Source organism: Rhinoderma darwinii, chromosome 10 (assembly GCF_050947455.1).
Source record: "Rhinoderma darwinii isolate aRhiDar2 chromosome 10, aRhiDar2.hap1, whole genome shotgun sequence".
NCBI lineage: Eukaryota > Metazoa > Chordata > Amphibia > Anura > Rhinodermatidae > Rhinoderma > Rhinoderma darwinii.
This window is the reverse complement of record NC_134696.1, coordinates 61,523,513-61,548,492: the sequence shown is the minus strand read 5'-3', so window position 1 is coordinate 61,548,492 and position 24,980 is coordinate 61,523,513.

Genomic DNA, 24,980 nt, shown 5'->3' with positions numbered 1-24,980 from the left:
TCCTTAGTAAAACCGTGCTGGCTGTCACTTATAATGCTATTTATTGTCACATAATCCTGTATATAGTCCCTCAATAGCCCCTCAAACATTTTCCCCACGATGGATGTTAAGCTTACTGGTCTATAATTAGCTGGGGAAGACCTAGAGCCCTTTTTGAAAATAGGCACCACATTTGCGCTGCGCCAGTCCCTTGGCACTATACCAGTCACTAGAGATTCTCTGAATATTATGAAAAGGGGGACAGAAATAACTGAACTAAGCTCTTTAAGAATTCTAGGGTGTAACCCATCTGGTCCCGGGGCCTTGTGCACATTTATTTTATTTAATTTAGCTTGGACCATCTCTACATTCATCCAATTCAGTATATCAACTGATATATTAACAGCACTGCGTTTGTTTTTTACAGTATAGTTAAAATGTAACTATATTATGATCACTGTTACCGAGGTTTTCACGAACATTGACATTCCCAACAAGATCTGCATTATTAGAAATGACCAGATCCAACAGAGCTTCACCTCTAGTCGGGTCTTCCACAAACTGGCCCATAAAATTTTCCTGCAACAGGTTGAGGAAATGTCTCCCCTTTGCAGTTGAAGCCGAACCATGACACCAATTAATATCCCGGAAATTAAAATCTCCCATTATCACTACAGTACCCGCCTGTGCAGCCCGCTCCATCTGTTTATATAGCTGAACTTCCATCTCCTCAGTTATATTGGGGGGTCTATAGATTACACCAAAAGTAATTTTTTCAGTGTTTACCTCCCTTTCTAGTTCCACCCACAAGGTTTCAACCTCCTCACAATCTTCACCCACTATTGTCTCTTTCACACTTGCCTTCATATTATTTCTCACATAGAGACATACACCACCACCTTTCCTATTTGTCCTGTCTTTACGAAAAAGTGTAAAACCCTGTAGATTTACAGCCCAGTCATGTGAAGAGTCCAGCCATGTTTCAGCAACACCAACTATATCTATATCTTCTTCCAGTATCAAGTCCTCCAGCACCCCCATTTTGCTTGCTAGACTTCTGGCATTTGTGAACATACACTTTAACTTGCCTGTCAGTTTTTCACTTTTATTATCAGAAATGTGATTTGACATTAATCGGTCCTTTTTATTTACACTGATGTTTTGTAACGAAAGGATCTCCTTATCTTGTTGTCTAGTCCTCTCCCCACATTCTGTTTCTCCCCCCACCAATATAGTCTGACCCCTCTCTAACCTGGCTACCCCTTTTTTTTCTACATTGACCTCCCTCCTCAGCCCTAGTTTAAATACTCCGCCACCCCAGCTAGAATTCTCTCCCCCAGCACAGCGGACCCCCTTCCATTTAGGTGCAAATCATCTGCAGAATACAGTTTGTACCCCAATGAAAAGTCAGCACAGTGCTCTAGGAACCCAAATCCTTCTCCTCTACACCAAGACTTCAGCCATGCATTTAACTCCCTGAGCTCCCGCTGTCTTTCCTGTGATGCGCATGGCACAGGCAGTATTCCTGAGAATACAACCTTGGAGGTCCTTCCCTTCAGCTTGTAGCCTAGTTCTTTAAAATTATTCTTAAGGCTCCTCCACCTACCATTTATTCTGTCGTTGGTACCGACATGGACCACGACAGCTGGATCATCACCAGCCCCTCCCAGCAATTTGTCCACCCGTTCCACCAAATGCCGAACCCTGGCACCAGGGAGACAGCAAACCATTCGGTTGAGGTGGTCTTGGCGACAAATTATTCTATCCGTCTTCCTGATTATAGAATCCCCTACGACTATCAATTGTCTTGGCTTACCTGCATTACCATCCCGCCGACTACTAGCTGGGCTGTTCTCCCGGCTGTTAGGGAGATCAGTATCCACTAGGGCTGCCATTTCTGAGACTGACACCCTCGCATCATCACCCAACTTGGCAATTTTGCCTGGAATGTCAGAAACCGGATCGGCCTTCCTTGTCTTTGACCCCTTTCTACTGCCCCTAACTACATTAACCCAGCTACTTACCTGATCCTGCTCACCCATGTCTTCACCCTCCAGTTGTAACCCACTAACTGCATGCTCTGTGAGCAGCAAACTCCGTTCAAAATTGTCTATCCTCCTCAGTGTTGCATTCTGCTCCTCCAGATCTCTAATACGAGCTTCCAGGTGAACAACATGCTCACATCTGCCACAGAGATATTCACCCTGGAACTCCGGCTCCAGTCGTGCATACATATGGCAAACTGTGCACTGAAGAAAACCTCCAATCTTGCTGTCCATTATCCCAGTTACAAAAAAAACAGCGAACAGGTGTTAATCAAAAAGATAAAGAAGTAGAAGAGTACTTACTGGGGTTTAACTCCTCTTTTGAACTCCGGTTTTTGGAACTCCACTTGATATACAAACCACTTGTTATTCAAGCCACAGAGCAGGCTCTACAGAGTAGTGAGGCCTGATTTATAGCACCTGGTAGCAGCTAACCCCTCCCCCTTACTCAGCTATTCAGCAGGAAGGAAGCTGCAAAGGAAAAATGGTTTTAAATAATGTCACTTTTGCAAACTTTGTAGCAAGCAAGCAATCAATACATATATCACATACAATGGCCCCCCACTATGCAAACTTTAATTCTCGGGTGCAAGATAATATACTGAGGATCTCCAGAGAGAAAGATTAAATTTTATATGAAGGGTCCAGACTTTCCTTTTTTCAAGATATTTCCATGGTCACACTTACTAAAAGAAAGGCTCTGAAGCCCTTGACTGATATACTAAGTATATCAGTAAACGGCTTTAGTAATCATAACATTCCATACAGATGGTTATTTCTGTTTGGTATCTCCTTTCAAACCCATGGAAAGCGGATCACCATAGGCAAACATGAATACATTCAAGGTGTGATCTCTTTCATGGATCTCGCTGTGTTCGATATAACAGACTATCCAAAATTTTACATCTCTACCATCTATTGCTTCTCCCACTCCTTGGAAAGTTGCTGGAATTAACAAAAGGCCAAAAACCTGCAAAAAACATGGGAAACTTACTCCCAAAAGAATCAATATCGACTGTACCTGATGCTCTAGTGCCTCATTGACAATACTTCTGTGCTCTGCACAGCCCTTAAATTTCACCTCTTAAATGACTCTTCACTGTGCTTAATTACCGGATATATTTCCTGGTGGTTTCTGTTGTTCTACTGACCATACAGGTTTTGGACTAAATACCTTGTTTAACTATATTATTTTTTGTCCTTAAAGGGATTTTCCACCTTCTGACAACTCATGACCTATCCACCGGATAGGTCATCAGTACATGATCTGGCAGGTCTGACACCCGGGCCCCGCACAGATCAGCTGGTCCAGTGCCTCCGTGTGTAGGAGGAGTTCCAGCCCCCATGCTGTGGAAGGGGTCCCACTCCCCACATATACCAGACCAGTTATGGGGGTTCCAGTCCCCTTGGGTGATAGGAGTATCAGCCCCTCTGTACCCACGATATCGTAGGGGTCCCATCCCCCTTGTACGATAGGGGTAATAGCCCCCTTCCCAACGTCGGTCACAGGGGTCCCAACCCCCTTCTGTTTCCCCCCTTTTGTCAGCCCTTGGGTGTCTGTCTACTCCCCCCCCCCTTCCTCCTATTTGTGTAGGAGGTTGAAGCATTGTTTGTTACTTATTATTGTATAATTAGACAAAAGAGTTTCACAGGACACAAGAGTGTAAGGGTGGGATGCAAAGAGTCTCAACCACCCGCAATATTTCAGGGATACGAACTCCAAACAATGATATATAAACTTGAGAACAAGAGTCCAAAGATATCCAATATTAAGAAAATACAAAATCTTTATTGATCAAACACATGGGAATCTAAAACACGTTATTTACTGGATCAAAAATGAATATACATTAAGTAAGAATTGAGTACAGGCAATATATGGCATAAATAAGAGTTAGGTATAAGCAATATATGACATGAAAAGTCACTCATTTATTGTATCACATCTTAGGGATATACTCATATAGGTCGGCATATGTCAGGACAGAAAAAAGAGTTAAAAGTTGAAAGTAACGATTATCATCTAGTGAACACAGACATTACACTAGCTGTGTGTAAGACCTGACAAGGCCGTTGTCATATGCTTACCCATATTCAGTAGTGTAGTAATATGACCCAATGGATAAAGTGGTGCCCCGACGCGCGTTTCGCGTATAGCTTCTTCACTGGTGGCCACTGTTATATCGTTAGTGACCACTAGATGGTGGTAGAGCAGTTGCAGTGAGTTATTGGACAGATTACACTGGACAGGAAAACGTGGGGTTAAAGGGGGAGGAGCTAAAAACGGAACAGGGGGGATGAGCAAATGGAGAGGGGGCAGCCATGTTGAAGGAGAGAGAGAGAAGGAGCATGAGATATGAGCTCAGGGAAGAGATATTGAAAGTTTAAGTAAACATCAAAAAAGAGAGAACAGCAGGATTAGGAGCTCCAGACTGGTGTGAGGAAAAGAAGAACCTAGGAGTCATATCCAGCAGACTGCTATCTGGTACCCTGAGCGAGAGACTGGGAGCAACGGTGACCAGGCTGCTGCTATTACACGAGAGAAGCACCCTTGGCTCAACGATCCAAAGAGTGGACTAACTGGAAACCGTGCATACTGCCAAGGTGATCCGTCAGCCGATTACAGACACCCCTGCCAGGTCTGCCGCTATTACCCTGTAGCGTCCGGAGATGCGTAAAGGACAGAGACTGATATCAGGCGGAGTCATTGAAAGATAACTAGACCGTTGAACTTATACTGTTGCTGATTTCATCTGTTTATACGGTTATTGATTAAGTAAAGATTTATAAAGAAAACTGGAGTAGTGTTGTGGTGTCCACGTTTTAGTTCCATCTAACACGTGCACCTGACGTACATGCCGGAAGTAGTTGGCTCCGGCCACGGAATAGCGGCTGAGCTGCAGTACTGCAGCTTTGCTCCTATTCAAGTGAATAGGAGTGGACTTGCAGTTCTGCAGCACGCCCGCTATGCTATGTACGGAGCCAACTGCTTCCGACTCCGTACATAGCATTATATGCCATTACATTCGGTGCCCGCAGGCCATCAGTTGTCAGAAGGTGGACAACCCCTTTAAATGCATGACTACTTGATTTAGAGATTGTGACCTTTGATCTTTTTGCTGTTATATTTTACCGCTACTGAAACTTTTACCAATAGTATAAGATGTGTTCTTTATCTCCTATTTGCATTTAAATGTGGCCCCAAGTTGGACTTGTTGAGACCTACTACTATTATTAATTTGAGGTTTGCTCCAGAGAACTCCCATGTAGCCATTGTTATAATCATTAGCTATTTCCTTTACCTTATTCAAGTGGTGTTATTGTATTCGACTTGAGATCCTTCTCACCTAACTCGAACTAGTTATTTTCTGGTCTCATCATCTTCCTTCCTGGGGTCTGATCCTGTACCCGAATATCTTAATATTGCTCAAGGTGACGTACCTTCAGCTTAATATTTCACATATGTGTTACAGGATGATTATATACTAGATGGTTTATTAATGCTTGTAAATGTGTTGGTTTGGCTGCCCCTATAGCCTTTTGTAATGACAAAATTATTCATTACTTATTGTACTAGCTACTCAAGTGCCATTGCTTATGGGATTTTGATGCTGCATTTCTTTGATTTGTGTATTTATTTCCTCCTTTCATACCCACTATTCCAGTGGGTCTTATTACCATGCTCAGAGAAAGACCCTATTTACCCCTAACCTCCACATATCTCATGCTTACTCACACTTTCCTCAAGGGATAGCGTATTTACCTCCCCCTCATTGCCTACTTTAGGATGCCTCACAATACCATCCAATTGACCTCATATAACGTCAAAGGCTTTAATGAGCTTAAGAAATTTAAATCGAACATACTTTTAATACAAGAAACCCGCTTTAAAATTTCACATATCCCCATCTGAGATGTCCTTTATTTATTCCATTAAAAATGGGATGGGGACATGAGTGTCGGATATTGAAGGTATTACCACAGAACTTCTCTAGGAGGAACTAACTTCCCAGTTTTTGGCTTCATAGGACCTTTCTTTACTTATGGATAGAGATGAGCGAACTTATGAAAAGTTCGGTTCGGCTGGTTCGCCGAATTTCACGAAAAAGTTAGATTCGGACCGGACTAGTTCTGAACGAACCTGTAATTTCTGTGCGCCGAGCATGGTACTGTCCAGGGTGCTGAAAGAGTTAATGGGCTGCACTAACGCTTTCAGCAACCTTGACAGTACCATGCTCGGCGCGTGGAAAATAAAATTTTAATGTAATAAAAAAAATAAAAAAATAAGTTCATACTTACATTCCTCCTGTCCGGCCTCCAGCGATGACGTTTCATCCATGTCGCCGCTGCAGCCAATCACAGGCTGTAGTGGCGGTCACGCACGTCACGTGACCGCCTCTGCAGCCAATCACAGGCTGCCGCGGCCTCTGCAGCCAATCACAGGCTGCCGCGGCCTCTGCAGCCAATCACAGGCTGCCGCGGCCTCTGCAGCCAATCACAGGCTGCCGCGGCCTCTGCAGCCAATGACAGGGTTTGTTTGTAATCGGTTACCGTAGAGACACACATTGTGTTTTTAACTGGGCGTATTTATGTGTATGACGCTGACCAATCAGTGACCAGTCAGCGTCATACACTCCTCAACATCTGCACGCTCCTCTCCTGAAATATTCTGTGCTGCTGTGAACTCTGCTCTTACCATTACGTAGCTCTCAGTCTGTTACCTCTCCTCCACTCCTGTCCTCAATAACACCTTCACATGATTGGCAAGTCACCACCCCGCACAAGATCCGCATGCTCATCTCCTGAAATACTCTGTGCTGCCTAAAACTCTGTGGACAGGTCAGGATCCTGTTTCTTTTAAATGCTGCTGGGGAACCCGCTCGATCCACTATATAAGGCTGCGCCTCCATCCTCTTCTGCCCCAGTCACTTATTCCCAAGCACTGTAAACTTTCAGATTGGTTGCGCTGTGAATATTCGGAGAACGTGATTGGTTTATGTGCAGGGTAATGAACATACAGACAAGCAGTAGAAGACTGACTAAGGGCTGAGCATTTCATTGAATTCAGTCTTCTACTGCTTGTCTGTATGTTCATTACCCTGCACATAAACCAATCACGTTCTCCGAATATTCACAGCGCAACCAATCTGAAAGTTTACAGTGCTTGGGAATAAGTGACTGGGGCAGAAGAGGATGGAGGCGCAGCCTTATATAGTGGATGCCTTGAATTATGATGATCTTTGGCGACTTCGGTGAGGTCTCAAATATTTAAATTAATTTTGCCAAATCAGTATTTCTTAACATTTCAGCCTCTACATCCGAAGTTGCTGGTTTCACTTCTTATTTTACATTCAAATGCCCAGATCTGGCTTTAAAATATTTACGGAGCTACCTGTCGAAAGACTTTAACCTATTATTCGCTCTAAATTACCAGCCACTCTTAAAATATCAAAACCCAACTACATGTTCTCAAACTACCTTTCCTGTCCGTGTTGGGGCAGAACAATTGCCTTAAAACTGGTATCCTGCCTAAACGCCTATATGTTTTACAAACTATACCTATTTTTCTTCCCCAATCCTTTTTTAATAATATTAAAATCTTATTTTGTAATTTTTATTTGGGATACAAAACATCCCAGACTCCAACACAGGCTCCTTACACTCAACTTAGCGCAAGGAGGCATGGGATTGCCAGATACCTACTCTAACTATCAGGCTAATCATTTTAGCAAATGGAATCTATTAAACAGAGGGGGGACTCTCCACCTGATGTGGAATAGACCCTTTAAGGACCCAAAAAGCTCCTTCATTTGCGGGGTCGATTCACCAACCATCCTAATTTAACTAACATCAGTCCTATTTCTAAAGGTACTATCTTGGTTTTCAATAAATACCTTTACACACTAGATACCCCTAGATCCTTCACTTCATCTGCACCAATTAACTACCTTCCCCTCATTGGACTACCTCACTCTGAATTTTGCCCCCTTATTCACTCTCTGCCGGGGCTCTGTTCTCCCCTCCATTGAGGAGGTAAGCTCCCACACTCGAGTCAGCTCATTTAACTTTTTACACAATGCAGTTTTTCTGAATATTTGCATTAAATTCAGACAAATATATGCCCCTCTGCCTGAGTCATCCCAGATAGACACCTTGCTTCGTTTTCCCTCAACCCCTGCCAATCTTATTTAAAAAATATGCTCAGATATTATATCTCGCTGAGCACCTGGTAAACCTAGCTTTATTATAGCCTGGACAGAATTTCAGACCTCATGGTCACCCTCCAAGATAACTGTGATTATGCAACACTCACAGATTTTTCGAGATGCGTTAGGATACAGGAAAACTAATTTAAACTCCTAACTACTGTAGGTGGTATAGAAACTCTGAATTTTGAATTTCTACATAAATTATACTTATCCACTGTTAGATCTTGCTGGCATTGTAGAGGAGGTAATTGGCCGTCTCATCTCATCTAATCTTGATTTTGGCGCCCACTCCTTCCTTCTGCTCAACCAGGGACGATCTTATCACGCACCTTATCACAGCTGCAAAGTTTCTGATCTCCCTCAACTGGAGATCTAAAGATCCTCCAAATATGCAACAATTATATGACAAAATTATAACTTTTGTAGAATGGAAGTCATACTGAATCTTTCAGGAGGTGTTCTCAACGTAGACCTCGCCAGCCTGCCCATTCTGCCACTCCTGCTCCAGAAATGAAGGCACATATAGATGCCAAACTGCTGGAACACTTCAACAACATATCAACAGAGGGGGAAGAAGAGGTTTGCCTAAAATCTCTTGCCCCACTTGTCTGGTGGATCCCCACAGAGCGATGCAACCGAATGCATTTGGCTATTGTGTCGCTCATTGATGCTTTCACCAAGTGGCGGATTAAGTAGACCTTAGGCCCTTGGGTTGCCTCCGGGCCCTGGATGTTATGCAATGTTCAGTACCGGAAGCAGATGAATCTGTACAGGAGCGTAGCTAAAGGCTCATGGGCCCTGGTGCAAAAGTTATTCTTCGGCTCCCCTTCCCAACTTCTCATGGCTGACGGCCCGCAGCTTTCACTCAATTGCTGGTCTCATAAAATTAGATACAGTAGATACAGTGGCTCAGCAGACTTTATCACATATGATAGGCTTAGATATAGGGTCCAGCTCACTGTCATTGCAGCTCCAACGGTGGACCCAGTTAAGGTAAGTATAATAATTGCCTTGCATTTTTATGAGTTACAAATTTTTTTGGTGTGTTTGTGTTTCATTACAGGTTCGGTTGTTGGACTATTTCGGACTACTTCAATGAAGGCATTATTTTTATTCTGAATAAAATAGTTAACGAGGATTCTGTTGGGGTTTTTTATTTCAATAAACGATGTCCCCTATGTAATGTTATTACTATCGCCTTAGTAATGGCCACTGGCTGATTGACAGCATCCATTACTAAGGGAGGGCTTATTGTTAACTGGTGAAAAGGCTAGCAATAACCCTCATTATTACCCCAGTATCCACCGCCACCAGGGGTATTGGGAAGAGCTGGGTGCGATCCAGTACCCGACAATCCGTAGTGATGGTCGGATACTGGGGCAACCGGATGGTATTATTAGGCTGGGAAAGCCCAAAAACAGGGGGCCTTCCCAACCTGGTGATGCTAGCCTGCTGCTGCTATGTTGTAACTGACCATTTATGAAAAATCGGGGGGGGGGGGGGACCCCATGTCAATTAAAATGTAAAAAAAATAGAAATAATTAGAAAAAACAACGTGGGGTCCCTCTTATTTTTCATAACTAACCAGATACAACATAATAGCAGCAGGCTAACATTACCAGTGTGGGAAGGACCACTGTTTTTGGGCTTTCCCAGTCTAATAATACCAGCCTGCAGCAGCCCAAGTACTTGACCATCAGTACAGATGTTTGGGTACTGGATCGAACACGATGTGTTGCGAGTACTGCTAAAAATGAATGGAGAGAAGTGTATGTACACTTCTCTTTACAACGCCCAGTTTGTAAAAAAGTAAAAACACGCCCAGTTGTCTATTAAGAAAGTAATTAGCATAAATCTAAAATTGTGCATAACTTGCTCAAAATGTATCGTTTTTCAAAATAAAACACACTGTTGTTATCTACATTACAGCGCCGATCACAATATGTAGGAGATAGGGCACTTATAATGTGGTGACAGAGCCTCTTTAAGCTCGCTATGTCAACCCTTCTAGCTTTTGGATGCTTCTTCTCTTACCTTGAGCCTATCTCTCTTCTCTGTCCTTCTGCCAATCAGCTGTGGTGTTGTATTTATACCTCTCTTTTCCCACCCGTCTTTGCTTGTGAATTTTCCTATCTCCTGATTTATGATCAAGCTCCTGACTGCTCCTGCACTTGTGATTTCTTTACCTCGAGTATACTGACCTCGGCTTGGCTCTCGTTAACCCTCCGCTTACCCATTCTAATTATCCGCTCCCGGCTGGTTTTGACCGTGGCTTGTCTGATTACCTCTACTCCATTTCTGGCTGTCTGGTTTCCAGCTCAGGTTTGCCTGCATTGCACCTCTTATCCTACACTCTGTTAAGACAACCTGGGTTCTAAGCAGCAAAGTCAATCCCACCTTGCGGTTGGCTCTGACAAACACCTCAGAGTAGCCTTAGACACTGTCGAGTGGTTACAGATTTAAGGTTGCAGGTTTATGTGCACGCTCTCTCCCAGCAGACTCCAGCAGCCTTGAGGTATAGCTCTACTTGCATTTCCACAACAGTTGCATAAGTGTGAACACCCTCTTATAATTGGGGATGTGGTTGTGTTCAGAATTAGCCAATCACTTTTAAACTCATGTTATATAGTAGTCAGTACACAGCTGCCATTATTTAAAGTGATTCTGAGTAACCCCATATAAAGTTTGGCTGTTCTATTAGGATTTTTCTGACATTTTCTTTGTTGCTTGTGACAGCAAAAGCCATGGTATGTAAAGAGCTTACAACACATCAAAGGGATTTGATTGTTGATAGGCATCAGGCAGGAGAAGGGTACCAAAGAATTTCCCAGGCATTAGATGTACCATGGAACACAGTGAAGACGTCATCAAGAAGTGGATTACATTTGGCACAACAGTGACATTACCAAGCACTGGACGTCCCTCAAAACTTGATAAAAAGACAAGATGAATATTGGTTCGAGATGGAAGCCTTTTCTAACAAAGAAAAACATCCAAGCCCGGCTATGTTTTGTAAAGACCTACATCAAGTCTGCCAAAAGCACGTGGGAAAACGTGTTATGGTCTGATGAGACCAAGGTTGAACTTTTTGGCCATAATAACCCAACAATGCACATCACCAAAAGAATACCATACCCACAGTGAAGCATGGTGGAGGCAGCATTATGTTTTGAGGATGTTTTTATGCAGCTGGAACAGGGGCTTTAGTCAAGGTGGAGGGAATTATGAACAGTTCCAAATATCAGTCAATATTGGCACAAAACTTGCTGGCCTTGCTAAAATGCTAAAGGTGAAGAGGAATTTCACCTTTCAGCATGACAGCGACCCAAAGCATACCTCCAAATCAACAAAAGAATGGCTTCACCAGAAGAAGATCAAAGATTTGGAATGGGCCAGCCAGAACCCAGACCTGAACCCCATTGAAAATCAGTGTGTTGACCTGAAGAGGGCTGTACACAGGACATGCCCTCGCAATTTGACAGAGTGGAGCGCTTTTGCAAGGAAGAGTGGGCAACAATTGTCATGTCAAGATGTGCCATGCTGATAGACTTCTACCTAAAAGACTGAATGCTGTCATAAAGTCAAACGGTAATTCAACAAAGTATTAGTTTAAGGCTGTGCATATTTATGCAACCACATTATTTATATTTTTCCAACCTAAAAGATTTCAGTTTGTTTTTCAATACAATAGTACAGATTATAGGTAACATTAACCCCTTCAGTACTGAGCCTGTTTTGGCCTTGTGGACTTTTTTCAAATCTAACATGTGTCACTTTATGTGTTAATAACCTGGGAATGCTTTTACCTATCCAAGCGATTCTGAGATAGTTTTCTCGTAACATATTGTACTTTATGTTAGTGGAAAAATGTTATCAATAAATTCAGTATTTGTTTGTGAAAAACTCCAAACTTTAGAGAAAATTTGCAAAATTTAGCATTTTTATAAATGTAAATGTATCTGCTTGTAAGACAGATTGTACTACCACACAAAATAGTTACTAATTAACATTTCCCATGTCTACTTTATATTGGAATCGTTCTTTGAACATCCTTTTTTTTCTAGGACGTTACAAGGCTTAGAACTTTAGCAGCAATTTCTCACATTTTCAAGAAAATGTCCAAAAGCTATTTTTATAGGTATCAGTTCACTTCTGAAGTGGCTTTGAGAGCCTTATATATTGGAAACCCCATTTTTACCAGAGAAACGCAACTCAATATTTATTGCCCAGATACTGCAGTTTTTAGAAATATCCCACGTGTTGCCCTAGTGTGCTAATGGACTGACGCACAGGCCTCAGAAGCAAAGGAGCACCTATAGGATTTTGGAGCCTCCTTTTTATTAGAATATATTTTAGGCACCATGTCAGGTTTGAAGAGGTCTTGTGGGGCCAAAACAGTGGAAACACCCTGAAAAAGACACTATTTGGCAAACTACACCCATCAAGGAATTTATCAAGGGGTATAGTGAGCATTTTAACCCCACAGGTTTTTTGCTGAATTTAGTGGAATTCGTCCGTAAAAATGAAAGTCTAAATTTTTCCAATAAAACTTAGAAGTATACATTTTTACAAGAATTAAAGAAGAAAAAGCACCCCAAGCAATTTTTCCTGATTACAGCAATACCCAATATGTGGTAATAAACGGCTGTTTGGACACACGGCAGGGCTCAGAAGGGAAGGAGCGCTATTTGGCTTTTGGAGCTCAAGTTTGCTGGATTGGTTTTCGGGTGTCATGGCACATTTGCAAAGCCCCTCTGGGATCAAATCAGTGGACACCCCCCAGAAGTGACCCCATTTTGGAAACTACAGCCCTAAAAGAATTTATCTAGGGGTATAGTGAACATTTTGATCCCATAGGTTTTTTGCTGAATTTAGTGTAATTAGGCCGTGAAAACTTCTATTGTTTTTTTATTTATTTTTTTTACGGCATACTCCATGCATTACAAATGACATATTTAATTTATTTTGTGGGTCAATGCGATTACGGCGATACCATATGTATATAGGTTTTTTATGTTTTACAGTGTTTTCACGATAAAATCAAGGTTTTAAAAAAAATATTTTGTTTTTATGTCGCCATATTCTAAGAGCCAATTGTACTTGTTTTTTTGTGGGACAAACTGTAATTTTTATTGGTACCATTTTTGAGTACATACGACTTTTTGATCCCTATTTATGTAATTTTTGCGGAGCTGAAGTGACTAAAAATAGCGATTCTAGTCTAGTTTTTTTTATGGCGGTCACCGTGCGGGATAAATGACATTATATTTTTATGGTTCAGGCCGTTACGTACGCGGCGATACCACTTATACATATTTTTTTATTTTTTTTATAATAATAAAGGACTTTATAAGGGAAAAAGGGCAATTTTTAATCTTATTATTTTGAAATTTAACTTTTTAACTTTTGTACATTTTTTGTAACTTTTTTTAATTATTATTTTTTTAGTCCCACTAGGGACTTGAAGATCCAATCGTTGGATCGTTGTTGTAATACCCTGCAATACATATGTATTGCAGGGTATTATACCTGTCAGTTTCACACTGACAGGGGACATATTAACCCCTTAAGGACGCAGCCTAGTTTGGGCCTTAAGGCTCAGAGCCCATTTTTCAAATCTGACATATTTCACTTTATGTGGTAATAACGTCGGAATGCTTAAACCTATCCAAGCGATTCTGAGATTGTTTTCTCGTGACACTTTGGGCTTCATGTTCGTGGTAAAATTTGGTCGATATATTCAGTCTTTATTTGTGAAAAATTGCAAAATTTAGAGAAAATTTACAAAAAATAGCATTTTTCAGAATTTAAATGCATCTGCTTGAAAAACAGACGGTTATACCACCCAAAATAGTTACTAGTTCACATTTCCCATATGTCTACTTTTGATTGGCATCGTTTTTTGAACATTCTTTTATTTTTCTTGGACGTTACAAGGTTTAGAACATAAACAGCAATTTCTCATATTCTTAAGAAAATTTCAAAAGCCTTTTTTTGAAGGTGCCAGTTCAGTTCTGAAGTGGATTTGAGGGGACTATGTGTTAGGAACCCCCATAAAACACCCCATTTTAAAAACTAGACCCCTCAAAGTATTCAAAACAGCATATAGAAAGTTTTTTAACCCTTCAGGCATTTCACAGGAATTAAAGCAAAGTGGAAATTAAATTTGCAAATTTCATTTTTTCTGCTGAATTTCAATTTTATTCAATTTTTTTTTAGTAACAGAGAAGGTTTTACCAGAGAAACACTACTAAATATGTATTGTCCAGATTCTGCAGTTTTTAGAAATGTCCCACATGTGGCCCTACTGCGCTCGTGGACTAAAACACAAGCCCTAGAAGCAAAGAAGCACCTAGTGCATTTTGAGGCCTCTTTTTTATTAGAATATATTTTAGGCAGCATGCCAGGTTTGAAGAGGCGTTGAGGTATCAAAACAATGGAAACCCACCAGAAGTGACCCCATTTTGGAAATTACACCCCTCAAGGAATTCATTTATGGTTTTTGTTATCATTTTGACCGCACAGTTTTTTCACAGCACCTATTTGAATTGGGCTGTGAAATGAAAAAAATTATATTTTTTCCAATAAAATGTCATTTTTGATCAAATTTTCTTATTTTCACAGGGAACAACATACCCCATTTTGTTGCCCAATTTGTCCTTAGTGCGGCAATACCCCATTTGTGGTGATAAACTGCCGTTTGGGCCCATGGGAGGGCTCAGAAGGAAAGGAGCGCTATGTGTTTGTTGGAGTCCAGATTTTGCTGGATTGGTTTTCGGGTGCCATGTCGCATTTGCAGAGCCCCAGAGGTATCAAAGCAATGGAAACCCACCAGAAGTGACCCCATTTTGGAAACTACACCCCTCAAGGAATTCATTTATGGTTTTTGTTATCATTTTGACCGCACAGGTTTTTCACAGCACCTATTTGAATTGGGCTGTGAAATGAAAAAAATTATATTTTTTCCAATAAGATGTCATTTTTGATCAAAATTTCTTATTTTCACAGTGAACAACATACCCCATTTTGTTGCCCAATTTGTCCTTAGTGCGGCAATACCCCATTTGTGGTGATAAACTGCCGTTTGGGCCCATGGGAGGGCTCAGACGGAAAGGAGCGCTATGTGTTTGTTGGAGTCCAGATTTTGCTGGATTGGTTTTCGGGTGCCATGTTGCATTTGCAGAGCCCCAGAGGTATCAAAGCAATGGAAACCCACCAGAAGTGACCCCATTTTGGAAACTACACCCCTCAAGGAATTCATTTATGGTTTTTGTTATCATTTTGACCGCACAGTTTTTTCACAGCACCTATTTGAATTGGGCTGTGAAATGAAAAAAATGATATTTTTTCCAATAAGATGTCATTTTTGATCAAAATTTCTTATTTTCACAAGGAACAACATACCCCATTTTGTTGCCCAATTTGTCCTTAGTGCGGCAATACCCCATTTGTGGTGATAAACTGCCCTTTGGGCCCATGGGAGGGCTCAGAAGGAAAGGACCACCATTTGGCCTACTGGAGCTTTTCTGGTGCTAAGTCATGTGTGCAGAAGCCCCTGAGGTACCAGTACAGTTGAAACCCCCGAGAAGTGACCCCATTTTAAAAACTACACCCCTTAAGACATTCATCTAGAGGTGTAGTGAGCATTTTGACCCCACAGGTACTGTGTAAAAGATAATGCGCAGCAGATGGTGCAGTGTGAGATTTGCAATTTTATATATGTATATGCCATTTCAGTGTCCAATATAGTGTGCCCAGCATGCGCCACCGGAGATATACACCCCTTAAATTGTAATGTGGGTTCTCCTGGGTACGACAATACCCTACATGTGGCTGTTATCAGCTGCCTGGGCATACGGCAGGGCTCAGAAGGGAAAGATGAGGGGGGTAAGCTGTGCGGAGTGCATCAGGGTAAATTGAAAATCAAGGGATGTATGATACATTTTAAAACAATCTTTTATACAGAGCCCTGGTTTTTCGGGACACGTGTCACATTGGTATATTGTGTTCTTCCTTATCCCCCTCTTATAGCAGACTCTGCACCTCTTTTGACTCTTTCCCTTTCCACCGGTTTGGGGACCTTCTCCTGGAAAGTGTTGCCCTGGTACGATGCGCCCCCCCTTCCTGGTCCCTAAAGATTAGATCTTGAAATTCCAGGAAAGTTCCCCTCTGGCCTGCACATCGACGTAGCACATACGCATTGTACAAAGCCATCTGTATGATGTGCCCGGCCAGCTTCTTATACCTCACCGCATGGCGCTGTAGGGCTTCAGGACTTGATTTGACAAGTCCATCCCTCCCATGTACCTATTGTAGTCCAGGATGCAGTCTGGTTTGGGGGTGGCCTTTCCTTCATATATCCTAAACCTGTAGGTATACCCTGATGCACTCTCGCAGCTTATACATCTTCACGCCATACCTTGCCCTCTTACCTGGCAGGTACTGGCGGAATTGAACCCTCCCTTTAAAATGTACCAGGGACTCATCAATAGAAAAACACTTCTCGGGGGTGTATGCTTGGGAAAACCGGGCACTGGAACGGTCTAATAGGGGTCTCCGTTTATACAAACGGTCAAAACTGGGGTCATTTCGGAGTGGGCACGGCTCATTATCAGTATAATGTAAGAAGCGAAGTATTGCCTCATTTATTTATTTTTTTAGGTTCCAGTTCATTTCTGAAGTTGCTTTGAGGGGCCCATATATTAGAAACCCCTATCAAACACCCCATTTTAGAAACTAGACCCCTCAAAGTATTCACAACAGCATTTAGAAAGTTTATGAACCCTTTAGGTGTTTCACAGAAATTTAGAGCAAAGTAGAGGTGAAATTTACTCTTTTTATACCATTTTTTTTATAACACAAAAGGATTTATCAGAGAAACGCAACTCAATACTTATTGCCCAGATTCTGCAGTTTAGAGAAATATCCCACATGTGGCCCTCGGGCGGTAATGGACTGAAGCACCGGCCTCCGAAGCAAAGGAGCACCTAGCGGATTTTGAGCCCTCTTTTTTATTAGGCACCATGTCCGGTTTGAAGAGGTCTTGTGGTGCCAAAACATTGGAAACCCCCCAAAAGTGACCCCAATTTGGAAACTAGACCCCTTGAGGAATCCATTGTAGTTTTCATGGGGTGCATGCGGCTTTTTGATCAGTTTTTATTCCATTTTTAGGTGGCGTGGTGACTAATAAACAGCAATTCTACTATTGTTTTTGTATACTTTTTTTTTTACAGCGTTCACCGTGCGCTATAAATGATATATTAACTTTATTCTGCGGGGCGATACGATCACGGCGATACCAGATGTTTATAGTTTTTTTTTATGTCTTATGGCGTTTGCACAATAAAATACGTTTTGTAAACAATCATTCACTTTTTGTGTTACCTTATTCTAAGAGCCATAACGTTTTTATTTTTCAATCAATAAAGCCGTGCGAGGACTTATTTTTTGCGTAACGAACTGTATTTTCCATCAGTACCATTTTTAGGTACATGCGACTTTTTGATCTCTTTTTATTCCATTTTTTGGGAGGTGAAGTGACCAAACAATTGTGATTGTGGTACGGTTTATTAATATTTTTTTTTACGGCGTCCACCGTGCGGGATAAATAACAAAATAATTTTGTAGTTCAGGCCGTTACGGACGCGGCGATACCAATTATGTATAGTTTATTTGTTTGTTTATATATTTTTATTAATAATAAAGGCCTGATAAGGGAAAAAGTGGGACTTTTACTTTTATTACTTTTCAAACTTTTATTTTCTTATTTTTACACATCTTTTTTTAACTTTTTTTTAACTTTATTACTTTGTCCCACTAGGGGACATGAGGGCAGGAGGCCCTGATCGCTATTCTAATACACTGCACTACATGCGTAGTGCAGTGTATTAGAACTGTCAGCTACTCACTGACAGCAAGCATAGTGGGTCCTGACGTTGTCAGGACCCACTAGGCTTCCGTCTATGGCATAGCCGGACGCCATTGTTTGGTGTCCGGTTGCCATAGTCACCATCGCCGGCCGCTATCGCGTAGCAGGCCGGCGATGGCAGCTTAACCCCTAAAAAGCCGCGATCTCTATTGAACGCGGCTTTTAAGGGGTTAATCAGCGGGGACACAGCGATCGGTCCCCGCTGTAGGAGCTGTGACAGCTGCTGAACAAGACAGCAGCGTCACAGCTCCTGTATGTGTCGGGAGGACGGCCGAAACGGCCGTTACTCCCGAGACGTACTATTACGGCATGGAGCGCGAACGATACAGCTGCCATGACGTAATAGTACGTCAAGGAGCGGGAAGGGGTTAAGCAGGACCTAACCGCCTTCCATAGATGGCAGACCGCAGGGCTTTGTTAGGCTTCCGGTTGCCATAGCAACAATCGGCCCCCGCAATCGCGTAGCGGGGTGCCGACATTGTTATAACAACTTAAATGTGGCGGTCGCTATTGTCCGCCACATTTAAGGGGTTAATCGGTTCGGATCGCCGCTGTGATTCGACCCGATGTTTTCCCCCAGTACTAATGCTGCTAGTAGCAGCCCGTACTGGGAGATACCAGGCTGCGGGGAACGCCTGTGTGCTCTGTTAGGAGCACACATAGATTAACGGGCTGCAAGCACAAGGACCAGTGCTGCAGGCCGTTAATCTACGTGGGTTGGTCGGGAAGGGGTTAAAGGTGCAAAAAGTTCTGAAATGCTTCATCTTGGACTGATTTGGTAACATGACTAAAACCTGTAATTTTTTTTACAGGGGTGTGTAGACTTTTCATATTCACTGTATATCTATATATATATCTATATATATATATATATATATCTATATATATATATATATATATATATATATATATACACACACACACACACACATATACATACATGCATTTTGGGTGGGGGACGACATATGTATTAGAGCTATTGCCAGGGGTGGATTAAGGGTACCATGGGCCCCTGGGCAGTTCACAAAGTGTGGACCCCCTTGAACTCTGAGGAAAATGTAACATATATATGCAGATTTCAGTTTGGGCAGCCACAGATCTGGCAGTAATATATATACAACACCAGAACCAAACTTAGTACATATATACAGCACCAAAACCAAGCTCAGTACATATATACAGCAGCCAAGTACATAAATACAATACCACAAACAAGCTCAGTACATATATAAAACACCAGCACAAAAACAGCTCAGTACAGAGATTATTTGCAAATTCAGTTTAACCCCTGCCATATAAGTTTGTACCTATAGACAAAGTGAGAAAAACAAAAAACACCCGGCGCACATCGTGCATCATCTCTTGTTTAAAGTGACAAAGGGTCGGGGGTAAGCGGTTGTGCTTACCTTGTGGTGTTGTGCTAGGTAGCACAACACCCAGAAGTGCCTGTATGGTCTCAAAGGACTGCAGCTGGTAAATCCGTGCAGGGGCTGCCAGGGCTCCCTCAGTAGATCGAGATAAATGGAGAAAAAAAGGAGGATTAAATTCTCCAGCACTGTCCAAATGTTGCGGAATTGAAGAATTTAATCCAAGGCAAGAAGTTTAAATGAGATATATGTTTAATGGATAAGAATGCTATTTATTACGAGATCGGACCGATCTCTTCATCAGGCAAAGAAACATACATATGTTTCTTTGCCTGATGAAGAGATCGGTCCGATCTCGTAACGCGTACCTTTCTTATCCATTAAACATACAGTATATCTCATTTAAACTTCTTGCCTTGGATTGAATCCTTCAATTCCACAACATTTGGACAGCGCATGAGAATTTTATCCTCCTTTTTTTATCCATTTATCTCGATATAAGTTTGTACGACATAAAACTACTGCTCCCAGTATAGCCTGAATAATAGTAAGGATATGCTCGGAGTTGATGTTTCACAAAAAATAATGCTACCATCAGTTATCTCATTGCAGATTATACAGTGACTACAGTACTGATAAGTCAGAGGGAGAATAAACATTTACATTTAGTGACTTGTTCTCAGATTCTTTTTCATTCTTTTTCTCTTTACTTCTCCATCCCTTCCGGACCTCTATGATGACTTCTCATGGCCACGGCCCATTTCTGCAGAGTTTTGCCACTCAGATGTCTTCGGCTCCTAACTTTTCCAACATTTCCACACCTATAAGCGAAGATAAAATTCTCATGGTGCCGCACTCTATGTCCCTGAATATAATAGCATCATACACTGCGCCCCTGAATACAATAATATTATACACTGTGCCCCTGAATATAGTAGTACCATACACTGTGCCCCTGAATATAATAGTACCATACACTGTGCCCCTGAATATAATAGCACCGTACTCTTGAGATACAAACTGTATTCTGCAGATGATTTGCACCTAAATGGAAGTTTGTCCGCTGTGCTGGGGGAGAGAATTCTAGCTGGGGTGGTGGAGTATTTAAACTAGGGCTGAGGAGGGAGGTAAATGTAGAAAATAAAGGGGTTGTCAGGTTAGAGAGGGGTCAGACTATATTGGTGGGGGGAGAAACAGACTGTGGGAAGCGGATTAGACAACAGGATAGGGAGTTCCTTTTATTACAAAACAGCAATGAAAATGAAAATAAAAATGCCAAAATAATATCAAATAATCACATTTCTGATAATGAAAGTGATAAACTGAAAGGCAAGTTAAAGTGTATGTTCACAAATGCCAGGAGACTAGCAAGCAAAATGGGGGAGCTGGAGGCCTATATACTGGAAGAAAATATAGATATAGATGGTGTTGCTGAAACATGGCTAGACTCTTCACATGACTGGGCTGCAAATCTATAGGGTTTTACACTATGTTGTAAAGACAGGACAAATAGGAAAGGTGGTGGTGTATGTCTGTATGTGAGAAATGATATGAAGGCAAGTGTGAAAGAGACAATAGTGGGTGAATACTGCGAGGAGGTTGAAACCTTGTGGGCGGAACTAGAAAGGGAGGTAAACACTGAAAAAATTAATTTTGGTGTAATCTATAGACCCCCCAATATAACTGAGGAGATGGAAGGTCAGCTATATAAACAGATGGAGCGGGCTGCACAGGCTGGTACTGTAGTGATAATGGGAGATTTTAATTACCGGGATATTAATTGTTGTTATGGTTCGGCTTCAACTGCAATGGGGAGACATTTCCTCAACCTGTTGCAGGAAAATTTTATGGGTCAGTTTGTGGAAGACCCGACTAGAGGTGAAGCTCTGTTGGATCTGGTCATTTCTAATAATGCAGAGCTTGTTGGGAATGTCAATGTTCGTGAAAACCTTGGTAACAGTGATCACAAAATAGTTACATTTTACCTATACTGTAAAAAACTAACACTGGCTTTGGAGAGCAAAAACACTTAATTTGTAGATGGCCAATTTCCCCAGAATGAGGGCTGCAATTCAGGACATAGACTGGGAAGAACTAATGTCAATGGTACATATGATAAATGGGAGATTTTCAAATCTACTTTGGGTCATTATAGTGCAACATTTATTCCTACAGGTAACAAGTATAAAGAATAAAATTAATCCCCACATGGCTTACACCTTCTGTAAAAAGGGCAATACATGACAAAAAAAGGTCATTTGAAAAATACAAATCTGAGGGTACATCTGTAGCCTTTTTAAATTATAAAGAGAGTAATAAAATCTGTAAAAATTTAAGAAAATTAGCAAAAATACAAAATGAAAGGCAGGTAGCCAAGGATAGTAAAACAAATCCCCAAAAATTCTTCAAGTATATAAATGCAAAAAAGCCAAGGTCTGAACATGTAGGACCCTTAGATAGTGGTAATGGGGAGTTGGACACAGGGGATCAAGAGAAGTCAGAGTTACTAAATGGGTTCTTTAGCTCTGTATATAAAACAGAAGAAAGAGCAGCTGATATAGCCGGTGCCAGTGCTGTTAATATATCATCCAATTATACGGAATTGGATGAATGTAGATGTGGTCCAAGCTAAATTAAATAAAATAAATGTGCACAAGGCCCCAGGATGGGTTACACCGTAGAGTTCTTAAAGAGCTTAGTTCAGTTATTTCAGTCCCCCTCTTCAGGGCGGCCATCAGGAATTTCTGGGCCCCATATTGCCAATGAGTCTGGGCCCCCGCCCCCCTCGTTATTAGGAGGGGGGGTGAAATGTAAAGGGGCAGGAGGTAGGGCACATTAAAAAGAAAACTCTTTGGAGGAGCAGGGCAGAGACAGGAGGTGGGTGTCGGAGGGCAAAGGGGAGAGACTAAGTGGCAGGGCTGGGAGAACTGAAAGTAGCAGTGGTAGCCAGGGGGGAGACGCAACCTCACAGGGGCTCCGTGGAGTGAGAGGGAAGAGACAGCGGATCTGTGGGGGGCAAAAAGGGAAAGTGTGTGTGTGTGTGTGTGCGTGCGTGCGTGCGTGCGTGCATGCGTGCGCAAAGAATCTGTCAGGGTGTAGGAGGGCAATATAAACAAAAATCATTGCACTGAAGCTGCTGAAGTCCTATACACAGAAGAGTCACTCACCAAAATGTAGTCCCTAAGATCTCCCACCGCCATGATGCTTTTGCATTCTCTTCACACGCTGCACACACGTTATCTGTGTAAAAACCACACGACAAAATGAATTCAGACACCAAACCAGAAAAAAATTCAGATCCTAGACCAGACCTGTTAGGTAATTCAGACACCTTTCCACCAGACCCCTACCTGTGGCCAGAGTTTAGCATTTAGACTTTTATCTACAGGGGAGTGTGTGTGGCGCTATTTACAGGGGGGGCTGTGTGTGTGGAGCTATTTATAGGGGGGGCTGTGTGTGGTGCTATCTACAGGGGGCTGTGTGTGGAGCTATTTACAGGGGGTTGTGTGTGGTGCTATCTACAGGGGGCTGTGTGTGGCGCTATCTACAGGGGGGCTGCGTGTGGCGCTATCTACAGGGGGCTGTGTGTGGAGCTATCTACAGGGGGGTGTGTGGCACTATCTACAGGGGGGTGTGTGTGGCGCTATCTACAGGGGGGTGTGTGTGGCGCTATCTACAGGGGGTGTGGAGCGCTATTTACAGGGGGCAGTGTGTGGAGCTATTTACAGGGGTTGTGTGTGGCGCTATCTACAGAGGGCTGTGTTTGGCGCTATCTACAGGGGGCTGTGTGTGGAGCTATCTACAGGGGGCTGTGTGTGGCGCTATCTACAGGGGAGGTGTGTGGCACTATCTACAGGGGGTGTGTGGCACTATCTACAGGGGGTGTGTGGCACTATGTACAGGGGTGTGTGTGGCACTATGTATTGGGGTGTGTGTGACGCTATGTACAGGCGGGTGTGTGTGGCACTATATGCAGGGCTGTGTGTGGCGCTATCTACAGGGGGCTGTTTGTGGCACTATCTACAGGGGTGGGTGTGGCGCTATCTACAGGGGGGGTGTGGCGCTATCTACAGGGTGGGTGTGGCACTATCTACAGGGGTGTGTGGCACTGTCTACATGGGATTGTGTGGTGCTATCTACAGGGGGCAGTGTGTGGCACTATCTACAGGGGGCAGTGTGTGGCACTATCTATAGGGGAGTGTGTGTGTGTGGCGCTATCTACGGGGGGGGTGCTATCTACAGGGGGTATGTTCTGTGCTAACTACAGGGGTGTGTGTGGCACTCTCTACAGGGGATTCCAGTCCAGGAGGAGACCCTGACCTCACTGTCCATATATGGACAGTGACCTCAGGGGCTACCTCTAGGAGAGGAATCCCCGGCCAGAGTGTTGGCAACTCTCTGGCCGGGGATTCCGCTCCTGGATGGGTGAACGGCAGAGAAGGAAGCTGATACTTTCCTGCTCTGCCATAGTATTCAATTGTATCTGCATCCTGTGGACGCAGATACAATTGAATATGGCAGTGGCTGAGACACGTCTGGGACAGTAATTTGCCGGGACTGCCTCTGTAGATTCAGGACAGTCCCTGCAAATTCAGGACTGTTGCTAACTATGCCTCCGGTATAAGCTTTCTCCCGCTACCCAGGTATACTCTCTCCTTCATCTACCCCTCCCCATGTATAATTTCTCCCCTCCCTTCAGATATCATCACTTTTCAACCAATTATTATTATTTTTTTTTATTTAACATTTAATGTACTGGTATATATCTATATAAGGATATTACACAGGCAGTTGTTAGGACAGACCTCAGTATGCCCTAACAGGAAATATGGTAATACAGCCCTGGGGTCCTTCAATGGACCCTGGGCTGTCTGCCCATATATGGTATGTCCCTCAATCGCGTCACAAGGATTTCTGTGACGTGATCCAAGGGGCATCCCCCCTTCTCATTTTCCCCTGAATGCTGCAGTCCGCTGTGATCGCAGCATTCAGGGGAATAGCGGCGAAGATGAGAGGTTTCTCTGATCTCTGCCTTTATAGAGTGGGACTGCGGCTGTGTAATACAACCATTGCTCCGCTCCTGACAACAAGCGCACGCGGTCAGCACGAGATGATGCGGGCGGCGCTGCACTAATGAGCGGCGGTTCAAGCACTGAAGACAGAACATAGGGGTGTTTTGTAGTGCGCCCGCCATGTTCTCTTTTCAGTGCCGCCGCTCATTAGTGCAGCGCCAGCCGCATCGCATTATCCCGACGGCGCGCACATGTCAGGACTCCGGAGCGGGGCCGTAACTGTATTACACAGCCGCAGCTCCACTCTCATACATTCATGTATTACAATATTGAGCTGCGGCCGCACAGCTTAGTATCGAAATACATGAAATAACGGTATCGAACCGTTTGGGGGTGCACGGTATCGAAACCGTATCGAAGTTTTGATGCATCGTGCATCC